The 12593-nt window shown below is 43.1% G+C and overlaps 1 long non-coding RNA gene across 17 annotated transcripts; it reads right to left on the bottom strand.

The window, feature by feature from the left end:
- Positions 1–3093: 3093 nt before the first annotated feature.
- LOC125508258 lies at positions 3094–9262 on the bottom strand. Of its 17 annotated transcripts, none has more exons than XR_007283325.1 (10): positions 8591–9261; positions 7890–7972; positions 6566–7796; positions 5474–5742; positions 5241–5392; positions 4701–4830; positions 4578–4613; positions 4235–4319; positions 3937–4135; positions 3094–3749 (listed from the first exon to the last, which is right to left on the bottom strand). It is a non-coding gene; the product is annotated as an uncharacterized LOC125508258 (long non-coding RNA). The 17 variants fall into 17 exon arrangements; XR_007283315.1 differs by having other exon boundaries at positions 4235–4289; XR_007283312.1 differs by having other exon boundaries at positions 4235–4613; positions 5241–5397.
- Between the last annotated feature and the right edge of the window lie 3331 nt (positions 9263–12593).

Below are 12593 nucleotides of genomic sequence, written 5' to 3'. Positions count from 1 at the left end.
CGAGAAAGAGCTTGACACGCGACGGTACTGAGTTTTTTTTTATTATTTTTTTTAAAACTTTTCACTTTAAATTTTTGTTAGACAACCTCGCAAAGTTTTTAGTTAGCTATTTTTTAAAGCTTTTAGCTAACTCGTCGTAATGTTTACATGAACGAAAGTAAGATCACCTAGATTTTTGGCTAGCCAAATATAACCGCTAATCTCAAGTGAGAGAATATACTTTGCTAAAATTGTGAGCCCCGATATTCGACCTCCTATACTCATGACTAAATAAACAAGAAGTAGAAAAGATTAGAATGATCTATGATTTCTCGAATAATCGCGCTATAAACTGTCGCACTCTTCTGCTTGATATCATCAATGACAATCTTGCAATCTGAGGCAATATAAATTCTTCACTCATAAAAATCATCTATCAAGGACACTGCTTCTAGAACTGCTAGGGCTTTAAGCGTGGTGATCAAAAATTCCCACAAAAATGATCGTCGAGGCTCCAATATACCCTGGATGTTCCTACACATGGCGGCAACAACTCCTACCGCGACGTTTCTAGATAGAGCGGCATCAATGTTGATTTTGCTCATATTCTCTAGTGGTGCGATCAAACGGTTTGGTCTAACTGGGGCATTCGAGTCTGTCTCAGCTCATGGTTTGTCCAATGCCTGCAAGTAAGATGCAGAAATTAACAAAAGGATTGTTCGCATAGGGCGTCTGGTATGTCTCGTCGTGTAACACATTTCTCCTCAAGCTCCAGATTGCCCATAGGGTGACTTCCAACTGAGTGAATCGAGGTTACTAAGCTCCCAGGATTTACTGCCTTGTGGTTAATCGAGGTTTCAAGCGGCGCCCGTGGCCCCACCCGTAAGGGGATGGATCTTGGTTTTGAGTCGGTTTGACCACACACATATGTTCCATGCCCTCTCCAACCTATCCGTTGCGCTTCCCTGAATGCCGGCCGATCCCCTTTGTGTGTCGGCCGCTACGAGTGCCCTCGATCCCTCCGTGCATCATAGCCCTGCATCTGCCTTCCGCCGTGTCGCCGCCTCCTCTACGACGCCACATAGAGCCCCCAGCTCCCCCTCCACCTTTTCGCTCCTCCCCACCCCCTTTCCTTTGCGTCATTGTGCCGGTCATTGAGCCCCGCCTCTGCGGGTCGACGGTGTGGGTGTGGGGGATCCGTTCCGTGCAGCGCTTGTTTGCCTCGGCTCGGTGTCGGGGAAGGATTCTTCCTTAATCTCCGCACCGCCACTAACCCACGATCACGCACCTGGCCCATCTCTCTCTCCATGGCGAGGTAATGGCCGACAACGGCGACGCGAGGGGCCTGAGCAGGCAGCGCGGGGACTTTCCACGGCACTCACCATGCACCACGCTACCAACGAGGACGCGATGCCGCAGTGTGCTGGACAGGGACGTCTGCTCCCTCCAGTGCTCGGCTACCTTTATGTTCCTCTTCACTTTGGTTGGTGCTCCTTGTTGTTGTTTGTGCTTAATTCCTAGGGGCAATTGAACTGAACTGGACTGGGTATGTATGCGTGGCACAACTATAGAAATGTCAAAGGGCGTTTAGGCGTGTACAAGCTGTATAATCAGTGCCATAAGTGATGACAAACTAATTAGTAAGCTAGGTGATTACTAAAAAGTGTTTGGTTCACAGCTAGATTTCATATGTAGCCATTGTAGATTGTATCGTGAGTATTGTATTTAGGTATTGCAAATCATTCAGCATGTGATGTGGTTTTAATACATGGGAATCGTGCAGGAGTTCAGTTGGTGATGTTTAAGACAGCGGGAAGGATAACATGTTCACTAACCATGTAAGTCCGTGTTATTTTGAAAGCAACTTATTTCCGCGCACTGCTGGTTGTCATGATGCTACGGTTGCACATCTGGTATTAGTATTATCAGGCACTTAGTGTTATACCGACCTGATGAAAATGAGATAATTGACTCCTGCTTATTTTGTGAAAATATTACGAGTTATCCAGAATTCCATTGACCCTCGCTTCAGATATTTGTAGATCATAATGTTACTCCGACATGCATATGTTCGCGGGAGTCCGATTTGGCTATATTTTTGGACAAAACAATTAGCAGTCGGATTTCGCTACTGATTCAGTGTGTCCAGTTCAGCCTTATAGGCATGGTTTTCGAGTCATATGGGTTATCACTGCATAATTTTCAGTAATTTTGTTGCCACAAATCTTGAGCCCAATTCCCTTATCTGTTTCTACAACTAGATGACCCGGTGCGCCAAATGGCGCAGAGACCCAATTGAAACCATGTTCGTGTTGAGAAATATTTGCCTTTTTTAGTAACTTTATGTTTGATCAAGGATAGAGACCATGTCAAACCCGAAGTGTTTTGAACGTGTATTTGGACAATGTGCCATTTGGCTCTATGATGCAAGGTCCAAATTCAAGCATCAAGGGTAATGATTCTAAACCTTTTGTAACAGAAACCTTTGCATTTGTTAGTAACTTCGAGTTTTAGCAAGCACTGATGGTAATAATTCTAAACCTTATATATGGAAAATTAAGGAATACCTATGTTCAAACTATATACTTTAGCATGTGAAACTAATTCAAACTATGCAAGTTGAAATATTTAGAGACCGGTCATAAAATTGCCGGCTCCACTCTACTGCGACGCGAGAGCCGGCTTGCTGCACCTTCCCCACATAATTGGCCAGAAGGTATTTTAAAATTTTGAATTGTCTACATTAGTATTTCTTAGACATCATATAGGAGATGAGAGAACAGTAAAATTTTTTAACTATGTACCTTAGCTATCTAAGACTAATGAAAACTGCAATCTTGAAAGAGGAAAACAACGTTGGAAATCCTAATGTTCCTGGTCCTGAATAGTGTATTCGTCTAAATATGTAGTTGATCACCCGGTGCAAAGTAAGAAACTTCTCATGATATAACGCTGGGAACCTAAAAGCAAGTGTATGATTTTGCAGCTTAGAATGTGTGAACTCACAACTCAGACAAACAACTCAGACAACTCAGCTTAGAATGTACACGCCTAAACGCTGGGAAGAACCTAAAAGTAAAAAACATTCCAAGGGAAAATGTGTGAACTCACAACTCAGACAAACTACTAACAGGGCCATGTATGATTTTGCAGCTTAGAATCTACATAAAACAGAACAGTGCAGGTAACCTCTACCTAAATCTCACTACTAACTTTATTCGAACATTTATTCTTAGATCATCCGTACTCCTTTTATGTACAAATCATGCAATATCTCTATAAATCAATGCCAATGCACGCACATGCACAAGTCTGAACTAAACAATATATATGATATAGCATAATTATATGATCTAGAATAGATGCAAGATCAGGGGAGGAAGATGGTGAAGCCAAAGATGACTGCTAAAGTTTCGCTACTCCTTGATCATCTTGCCCAAAACTAAGGTTATTACTGCAGGAACATTCAACCCTCATTATATGTTCTCCTGATTGCATAATTGTTATCTTCACAAATTCTTCAATTGCAGGATATAGCTTCACCAGATCTTCGACAAGAAAATCATGCAACTCCACCGCAAATTCAACCCCAGTAGGTCCACCACCGATAATCACAAAGTGAAGGATTGGTCGACGAAATATGAATCGGAGACTTAATCTTGATATTCCTCAGAACATCTTCCTTCTCTCCTCTTCACTGAGGTTAGGAGGTGACCCTTTTCAAAGCAGTCTACCACGCTCTTCCGAATCTTTCGGGCATCCTCCACGACCTGGCATTTACAATGTGAGGCTGTAAGCACAAGATATGACTAATACTGTACGGTACAATAACCTAAAGTATCAATACCATATATCTCAAGATTTTGCAGGAAATTAAACTGTAACTTACATCTTAGGATTGAAACATGAGAAATAGCAGAACAGTAAAGAGACACACAATGCCAATAAGGATTTGACCTTCAGAAAGTGGCAATGCCCCATCACACCAGGAGTGTTGAATGTATTCACAGTAACTCCAAGAGCAACAACCAAGTAATCATAATCACCATGAAATCACCATTCCCGTCCAAATTAGTCCCAACAGCAGAGCGGCAGTGGACGGCTTTCGTCGGATCGATCTTGAAGTAAATATTCACATGTTTGATTGGAGTATAACCTGGAAACAAAATCAATCTCGAAAGATTACAGAGAGTGAGGAGGCCGCATGAAGAGATAGAGAGAGAGAGAGAGAGATAGAGTGTTTGCTGAAGCTCACCTCGGTGTGTTGGCATCGGATATGTGGCGTTCAATGCGGACTCCTTAGCCAAACACTAAGTTATTTAAACAGGTCTGAGATTATTCTGAGATGGCATCGGATATGTGAAGCACTCAATCTCTATAGCCAAACACTATGCATGCTGAAATAACTAAGTTTTGTTTTCAACAGAATTCTGAGATTATTCCATTCTCAAGCAAGTACACATATGTGAAACACCTTTTCAGTGAAGAAGCATAGTGGAAGGCACCATCCAGCCATGAATATAAATAAAATGGAAGGACAACCAATGAAAATATCTACAACAAAAGCATTCCACTAAGATGGATCATTAGTAAATTACCAGTATCATGTATCCCTTGGCCTCCTCTGCGAGCGCCTGCTAAAGCAGAGTAGAGCAAGTGCCAGGTAGCTTACTTTTTCACACAAGACACACAAACAAGAGTGAAGCTGCACGAGAAGATACCTTAGAGAAGCCATCAGAGTAACCAGACGGCGAGCTGAATAAGTGTGTGACCTACTGGTGGCCGCCATCTGGGTCGGGCCCCTCCTCCCACGGCAGCAAATCCTCGCGGCACCACTGTCACATGCTAGGCCTGAAGCGCGACGGAGTTAGGGTGGTGGACAAGAAGGGTGATGCTACAGCGGACGGCGAGGCTGGGTCAATAACATGCCATCATATTTTAATTCTATTTTGGCAAAAAGGAGATAGAAATGTAGCAACCTGGCATAACTAATTAACTATTCTAATTTAAAGCGGATGATTGCATGTAATCACTAATCGTAAGTAATCAACAAGGCTAAATGATGGAATGAGAAGAAGAATGTATTTCATGAAATAGAGCAAGGGACAGAAACTTGAAAGAAAAAAAAACACTCAACGCTTGCAGGTGAAGCACATCATATAAAATGGATGGTCACCAATCAGGAAATGTGCAAAATATATAATGGAATTTCTTTGAACTAACTACAATACATCGTCTGTGAAGCAAGAGTGAGAAAATACCAGGAACATGATTAGTGTAGTAGTTCTCTGGCTCACACTACACAGGAGCTGCTGTTGTGGCAGGAATTAAGGGCAAGGAGAGTAGGAGCACATGCTTGCTGGAGATCCTTGGCTGGCCGGTCGAACACGCAGCCACAGCAGAGAGAGTACCACTACCCTAGAACAGGCACATGTTAAATGGAAAAATCCCTAACAAGAGATTTTCTTTTGCACAGGAAGTATCAACGCCTCACATTTTCAAAGGCAAAGGGGCTCCAAATTTCACGAAGATATAAGATGCTAATATAAGATGGAAGCATCCAAGCAAAACTTTCATTCACCAAATGAAGTGTCTTAACTTTGGTTGCTCAGGCAAAATTTCTTGTCAGCTGTTGCATGTTCAGCTGGTGTCACCAACCTTGCATATTCGTTGTCCTTTATGTTTTGCCCAGAATGCTCAATTCCATTATTGCATGATGCCACAGCTGAAGAGCTTGGCATTCTTGCGACCGTCTTACCGCCTCTGTTTACAAGCCAAGAAATATTAGGAAAGAAAATTGATAAGGCACAAAAGCAAATATTATTTATTTGTGTCACATTTGTAGGATTAAGGTTGACATATGACTACCCTTGTCTAAATTAGAGTTGCACATGCCCAACTCCATATTATTTCCGTTACAGCTATTTACACACATAACTGAACTCGCACTCAAATGCACTGGTTTGGTGGCATGGTGTAGTGTAACAAGCAGTCGCTCAATCATAATATTCATAGTAGCTTGGATGTGAAATTGGATACATCATTAGATTCTTCTCAAAGCAAAATTTTGAGTAATGCTACTCATATCCTAGCTAGTCAAATTAGGAATGGAGATCTGTGCTACAAGGATTCCTAAATGAATCCTAGTCTCATGAAACACCTGTTATCTTCATGAAACACATGTTATCTTTAAAACCATGATACTTGGCCACAGGGAACCAAAGCAACGATCCAAAGGAAATAAAATTATGTAATCTGAAGCCAATATCAGAATGTAACATACTCATAAGCTGCCTGAATCGTTCTTGAATCTCATTCACCTTTCTACACTCTTGAATCAACATCCAACCATTTTGATCACAAATCCCAACCTCACGCCACATATCAAACTAAAAACTGCAGACATATGTTTGCTAAGGAAACTGAGATTTACGTAAAGCTCAGACTTTACTAAGAATTTCAAAAAGATCTCTTCTCTTTGTTGTCATTCCTCCTAAATTCAGAATGCATGGGTCATAGAAGAACACTCATTCTTTTAGCACAAACTCATGGGAAAAACTGGATGTGGCTTGAGGAGATGCCTCACCTTGAACCGGCGCACAGATCGCCTCCGCCTAGCACGAGTGCCTTGTCCAGGGAGGAGGCCTGAGCCTCTGACGATGACATCGCCAAGCAGTCGCTCAATCATAATATTCATAGTAGCTTGGATGTGAAATTGGATACATCATTAGATTCTTCTCAAAGCAAAATTTTGAGTAATGCTACTCATATCCTAGTAAAAGTTAATAAAATAAGCAAATGTAAAAGCAGCAAATAATTCTTCATATGAGCTATAATAGGAAATCGTAATTACAGTAAAGTTTCATAACAATATACGTCGCAGCCCAGATATATTGTTACTATGCTTTTCACACCCCAAGGCTTCCTCGACGCTGGCTTCTTGTTCTCTCAAACTTGGAAAGAGAAGTTTGCATACTGAAAGTGAATAATACGAATGCAAGGATTTTACTCGGCTTTAGAGTGCCTGTGGACCCGATGCTACCCTGCTCCCCCAGCACGGCGGCCTGTTGGGCGGCGAGGAAGAGGTAGCAGCGGCCCGAGCTGGCTCGGGATGCAATCTTCAAGTATATATTGTGACCACCTTATTTGTTGATACTAAGAAATGTAAGAAGAAGCTAGAGTAGTGAAGGTTTAGATGTTGTACTGGTCAGCAAATCTACACTACACTGTTTGGAAGAGCGTCGGACGGATCCAGCCATTTCTGACCAGAGACGCACCAAAGTCTGACCTAACAACCCCTCTTTTCTTCTCTCGCCTCCTCACATATTAAAAATATTGCGTATTAAATTTCTTTAGCAAAGGAAAGCTCAGTGAGAATTGAATAACTTGGAATACATAAGCGACAATTAAATGCGGCATTCAGCCAAGGCAAAAATTTAATGTTTTGTATGCCTTCTTTTTACTGTCGGCAAAGCCGAGAACACATCCCCAGTCACCGCGGACAAAATAAAACAAGACACATTACTGAGATTAAACACCATGGCAGAGTACCATTCAGTCTTATGTGGGATTTAGGCAAGTGTGCTACTGTAGTAAGAAAATAAGTAAAGAGATTAATATGCAAATTGGCCTATAGTTTAAAGAATCAAACTCAAAACGTAACTTCCTACCATATCTTCAGTGAAGAAATTTAACTTGAGCATAAGAGGGGAATTTATTGCTACACCTATATGCTTTTGATCCTTGCACAGTTAGTGCAGGACAGTCACTGCTTTGATTTCTTCCCTGGCCCAACTCGCTTTGAACCACCGGAGTTCCTTAATTTCAAGATGTGTATATAGACAATTTGAATGACTATATGAATTGAAAGTACATAGATAAACATATAAGAGAAGATGCAGCACCAGCACCTGTTGTTCTTGGGCGTCTGAATCTGATCATCCTTTTCTTCAGCATCAAGCGAAGAAGCATCAGCCTGAGCATCAGGGGTGGCCTGAATCGCAAAACAAAACGGATCAGAATGCAAAGATGTGTATATACAGCTCGGCTGCTGGAGCACAGGGTGCAGCAGTTTTGTTGGCCTCACCTGCTTTGTCAAAACCTAAGAAAAGAAAACCAAATCTTCTCTTCTAACTTCAAGTCACCAATAAGAGAGGAAGCAGTTGGTACAGAATAACTGCTGCAACTACGAAAAGAAAAACTGGAAATTTTACTTATGCACAGTATAGTGCCTAGCCATCAATTGAATATAGGTGTAGTACAACAGCTCTTACAGACATTAGCACAAACAATTTGCAGGCAAACTTATACCTGGCAGAACACAACCTAAGAGAAGGCAAAATTCCACCCCCAAAACATAGGCAGAATGCATATGTAAGTGCAAATCGCCATGGTTATTGGCCTATCAACCAACAACAGTTCAGAGAGACAAATGCTAGCAAGGGATTGCCTAGAATTTTGCCATATGCTCTTTTCTTTGTCCAAATAACTTCATATTTGGTGCTAAAGTTACTAATTCGTCTTGGAAGAAGGAATCCATCATGAGATGGAAAGGAGAGAATAAAATCACTGACTATCAATTGAGAGAGGGGAGAAAGGGAGTCGAGCTTACCTCGATGTTGTGTATCGTGGCGTCGAGCAAGAGCCGCTGGTGGTGCCGTCATGGAAGGAGGTGCTCCATCGAGGAGCCACCACTGGTGCCATGGCATCAGAAGAGGTGCAGCCAGGGATGAGACGAGGATACACCGCTAGACTCCTTCTTCCTCTTCCCCTGTGAGATCCTTCTTTCACTCCCTCGATTCACCTCTTCTCCTGCTCCCTCTCACTTGCTGCCCTCCATCCTCGGCGGATCCACGTCGCTGGAAGCTGGTGGGGCGAGGTGGCCGAAGGAGGAGGCGTGTGGATCTGGGCCGGCCGGATCAGCAACCCCGGCTCCTCCTGTTGAGCACGGAGGTCCTCATTTTCTCTTTCTCCCGCAGGGACCGATCCATGGCTGGATCGATTCGAGCGTCGCCCTTCCCTTGCAGGTCGCTGCCGCGCCCGCACGCCTCGGGTCCGGTGAGATCCGGGATGACGAGGGGGGATGGGATGCGTGAGGGGAAGGTCGCCGCCGCGCCACCATCTCCCCCCTCCTCCTCCGCCACCAGAGGGCGCCGCCGCCACCATCTCCCCCCTCCTCCTCCGCCGCCAGAGGGCGCCGCCGCCACCATTGTCGAGGGAGTGGAGGGGATGAGGAGCTTGGGAAGGCGGCTGTAGGGGGAAAAGATTTAGGCCTTTTTTGGTTCATAGGATTGGAAAACCATAACAATAAAAAAGTTATAGGAAATGAGATGACATGCATCTTAAATCCTATGCATAGGAATAGAAAGGAAGATGCCTTTTGATTCACATCGTAGGATTTTTTTCTATTGAGTCTAAGCTAATGTTTATTTTCCTATGAAATGTGAAGGATAGGAAAAATTCCTCCATAGGAATATGATTTTATTCCTACAAAATCAAAGAGCTCTGAAGGAATTTTTTCTATAAAAATCCTAGTCCTTCTTTAATTTGTAGGAATTTTGTAGGAACTCTATAGAATAGAATTTGCTAAGAAAAAATTTCTTTGAAGCCCTTTGGTTTATAGGAATGGATTTCTATTCCTATATAGGATAGGAATCCATTCTTCACATTTTAGAGGAAAAAAAATATTAGCCTAGACTTAATGAAAAATTTCCTATCCTATGCATCAAATGGCATCTCTTTCTCTATAGGAATTGAGATGCATGTCATCTCACTTCCTACGATTTTCCTATTCCTATAAAATTATTATCCTATTAACCAAAGGAGGCCCTATCCTATGAAAATCCTACAAAATTCCTCCAAACCAAAGGAGACCTTAGGGTTGGAGACTGAGAGAACGGGAGGAGAAAGCGGACGGGCGCGGGGCTCATCACGGCGCAGTGATTTTTCCCCTCATGTGGTGCGCTGCACCCCCACGCGCGGGCGCGGTGCGGTGGTTTTTTAGCCGAGATAATTGCATCTATAGTCCTCGTACTTGCTGGTCACGTCCAACTCAGTCTTGAAACTTGTGTATTGCTTCAATACGGTCCCGGTACATGAAAATACATGATCAATACGGTTCCTGAAGTTGAAACGTCAGTCCTGGCTCTACACGTCACATACGTATTTCGTATTTCTGTAGTGAAGGCCACGTCTATATGCGGCCCATATGTCAGTGGGCCGAATGGGCCGAGAAATAAAATGAAAAAAAGGCAAGGGGGATTCGAACCCACTAGTTGTGCCCAACCAGTACCCGAGCCGGCCACCAGACCAAGTGCGCGTTCTTGTTTGACATGAGGATGCACCGTATATTATAAGCATATCATTGTTTCTTTAAAAAATTATACGTGAATTTTAAAATATTCATGAGTTTTTATTTAAAAAAAGTTCATCGATTCACAAAATGTTCATCTACTACCACTATAAAAGAAAGAGAGGGCGAAGAACTAAACAATCAGACCCATTCATCAACAAGATCTAATGGCTCTTAATCCTCCAATGTTTAACCCTATGGTGTTTAACGATACAAACCACACATCAAGCCACTAACCCTGCCCCGTCGTTCAAAAAAAACTCTGGCAACAACGCACGAGGCACGACCTACTGCCCCCTCCTCCCAACGAACGGCACAACACGGGCGGTTCCTCCCGTGCGCCGTTCGACGCCCCGCTGTTCCTCCAGCAGCCGTTCGCCGCCGCTGTTCGCCGCCCGTCACGCCCTTCACCGCAGGTCGCCACGGGCCGCCTCGCCCTTCGCCGCCGGAGCCGTCACGCCCTTCGCACTTCCCTCTCCCGAACTGCCCACCACTTCTCACGGGCGCCCTCTCTCCCGGCCTCCTCGCCGCCTTCCCGACACCCTCCCCAACGCATTCTCAGCGGGGCTCCTCGTCCTCTCACTGGACCTGGCACACTCCTCGGCGCCGGCGCCCCCACCCCCCACCCTAGGTCGCCGTCGCCATTGTGCCCTCGCTGGCGCGCTTGTCGCCGGTCTCGCTAATCTGCAGGCGGATGCCAATCTGCAGCAGCAACACCAGCTTCTGCGCGCGAGCAGACGCTAATCTGCATTCAAGAGAAGACGCATGTACACTCGTGGCTCATTTATTTGTTTTACTGTTTGTTCTGTAAGTATTCTCTAATGCCAGCCATAATAGTGCTGCGGCGAACACTGTCCATGCTGCTAGCGATGTACGTGTGAGGAACAGAACGGAGCCATGGTGGAGAACGTCAGCACTATTGTGGCTTTTGTGCTACCCATATGAGACTACGTCTCCCTACACTGAGTAAATACATAGGCAATTCTTCATCAATCCCACTAGTTTGTCATAGTTACGAGACACAGTCGATTGATGCTTGCAGCCATGATTCATGTTCAGTTGGACCAAATCAGACATGCTATGAGATCCTTATTTCTCAAAGTTGGCTCTGCTTTAGTTATGGTTTTTACTGTATCTAAATAAACAATTTGATTTATGGCTTATGGTGAAGGCGAAAGGATATTCTTTTCATTATGGTAATTGACAGTTACATATGGAAGAGTAGAACTTTCAGTTTCTTATTTTATTTTTTACTGTGGATCGTTAAAGGAGAACTTTAGGTCTTTTATTTAGGTTGGACATTATCAGGAATCTTGTTCGGTTGCCTCTGCTTACTTTACTCTAAGGCAATATGTCCTTTTCTGAATTTATTCCAATATTGCAGAGCCTCTTCTATTTTTTTTCCTTTTGGCATGGACTAGGATTCACATTGAGTACTACAGTATTATGTAGAGTACATGTCTGATTATTATTATTTTCCCTATACATATTCTATGGATGTGAAATAGGATAATCTGAACTGAATTTCTATCAACAGCAAGCGGCTCAACGAGGACACTGAATTTCTCTCCTGTGAGCGATCATTAATCTCCCACTATGTTCTGTACTTCCTATCTTCTGTACTTCCAAGCTCCTATATTTTTGAACTAGACAATCAGCTTCTACCTGTGCTGCACTTGCAATATTTTTTCTCAAACTAAACTTCTACACCAATGCCATTTTGTGTTTTTTTTCAAACTCTGATGCTATTGTTTCAGCCAATAATATTGAAATGTGTTCCCCGAGCATATTTGATATTTAACTGTGCTTTGGTAAGGTGCCAGGTGTTACTGGACAAGTAGATACAGAAATACTTATCAGTGCTGGTCATCAGCAAGTAAGAGAATTGTTTCCATCTCATGCCATATATTTGTGTTGTATCAGTATCTAAACTGCTCCTGTGTGCAGGTAACATAGGCAACAATTCAAGTATCAAAGGAACATATGGCTTTTGGAATTCTGTTAGGAAAATTCTCTTTTGTAAGAAGGCCAAATCTTTTCCAAGGATTTTCAAGTGACCATGTATTTCAGGTTTCTGTTCTATCTCCATTTCTAGGCTTCCTTGAAGTTCTATTGAAATGGCTATTTTGAGTGTCCGCTATCATTTCAATATGAAGTAACATGAGAAGTCAAAATTTGTTGCATTTTTTATCCATATATGAAAAGAAATGAGTCTTAGCTAAAGTTCGAAACTGTTACGCATAAAACAACTAATCTGTCGCTA

The sequence above is a fragment of the Triticum urartu genome, chromosome 5, assembly GCF_003073215.2.
Source record: "Triticum urartu cultivar G1812 chromosome 5, Tu2.1, whole genome shotgun sequence".
In the NCBI taxonomy this organism is placed as follows: Eukaryota; Viridiplantae; Streptophyta; class Magnoliopsida; order Poales; family Poaceae; genus Triticum; species Triticum urartu.
This window is presented reverse-complemented; position numbering and strand designations above follow the sequence as displayed.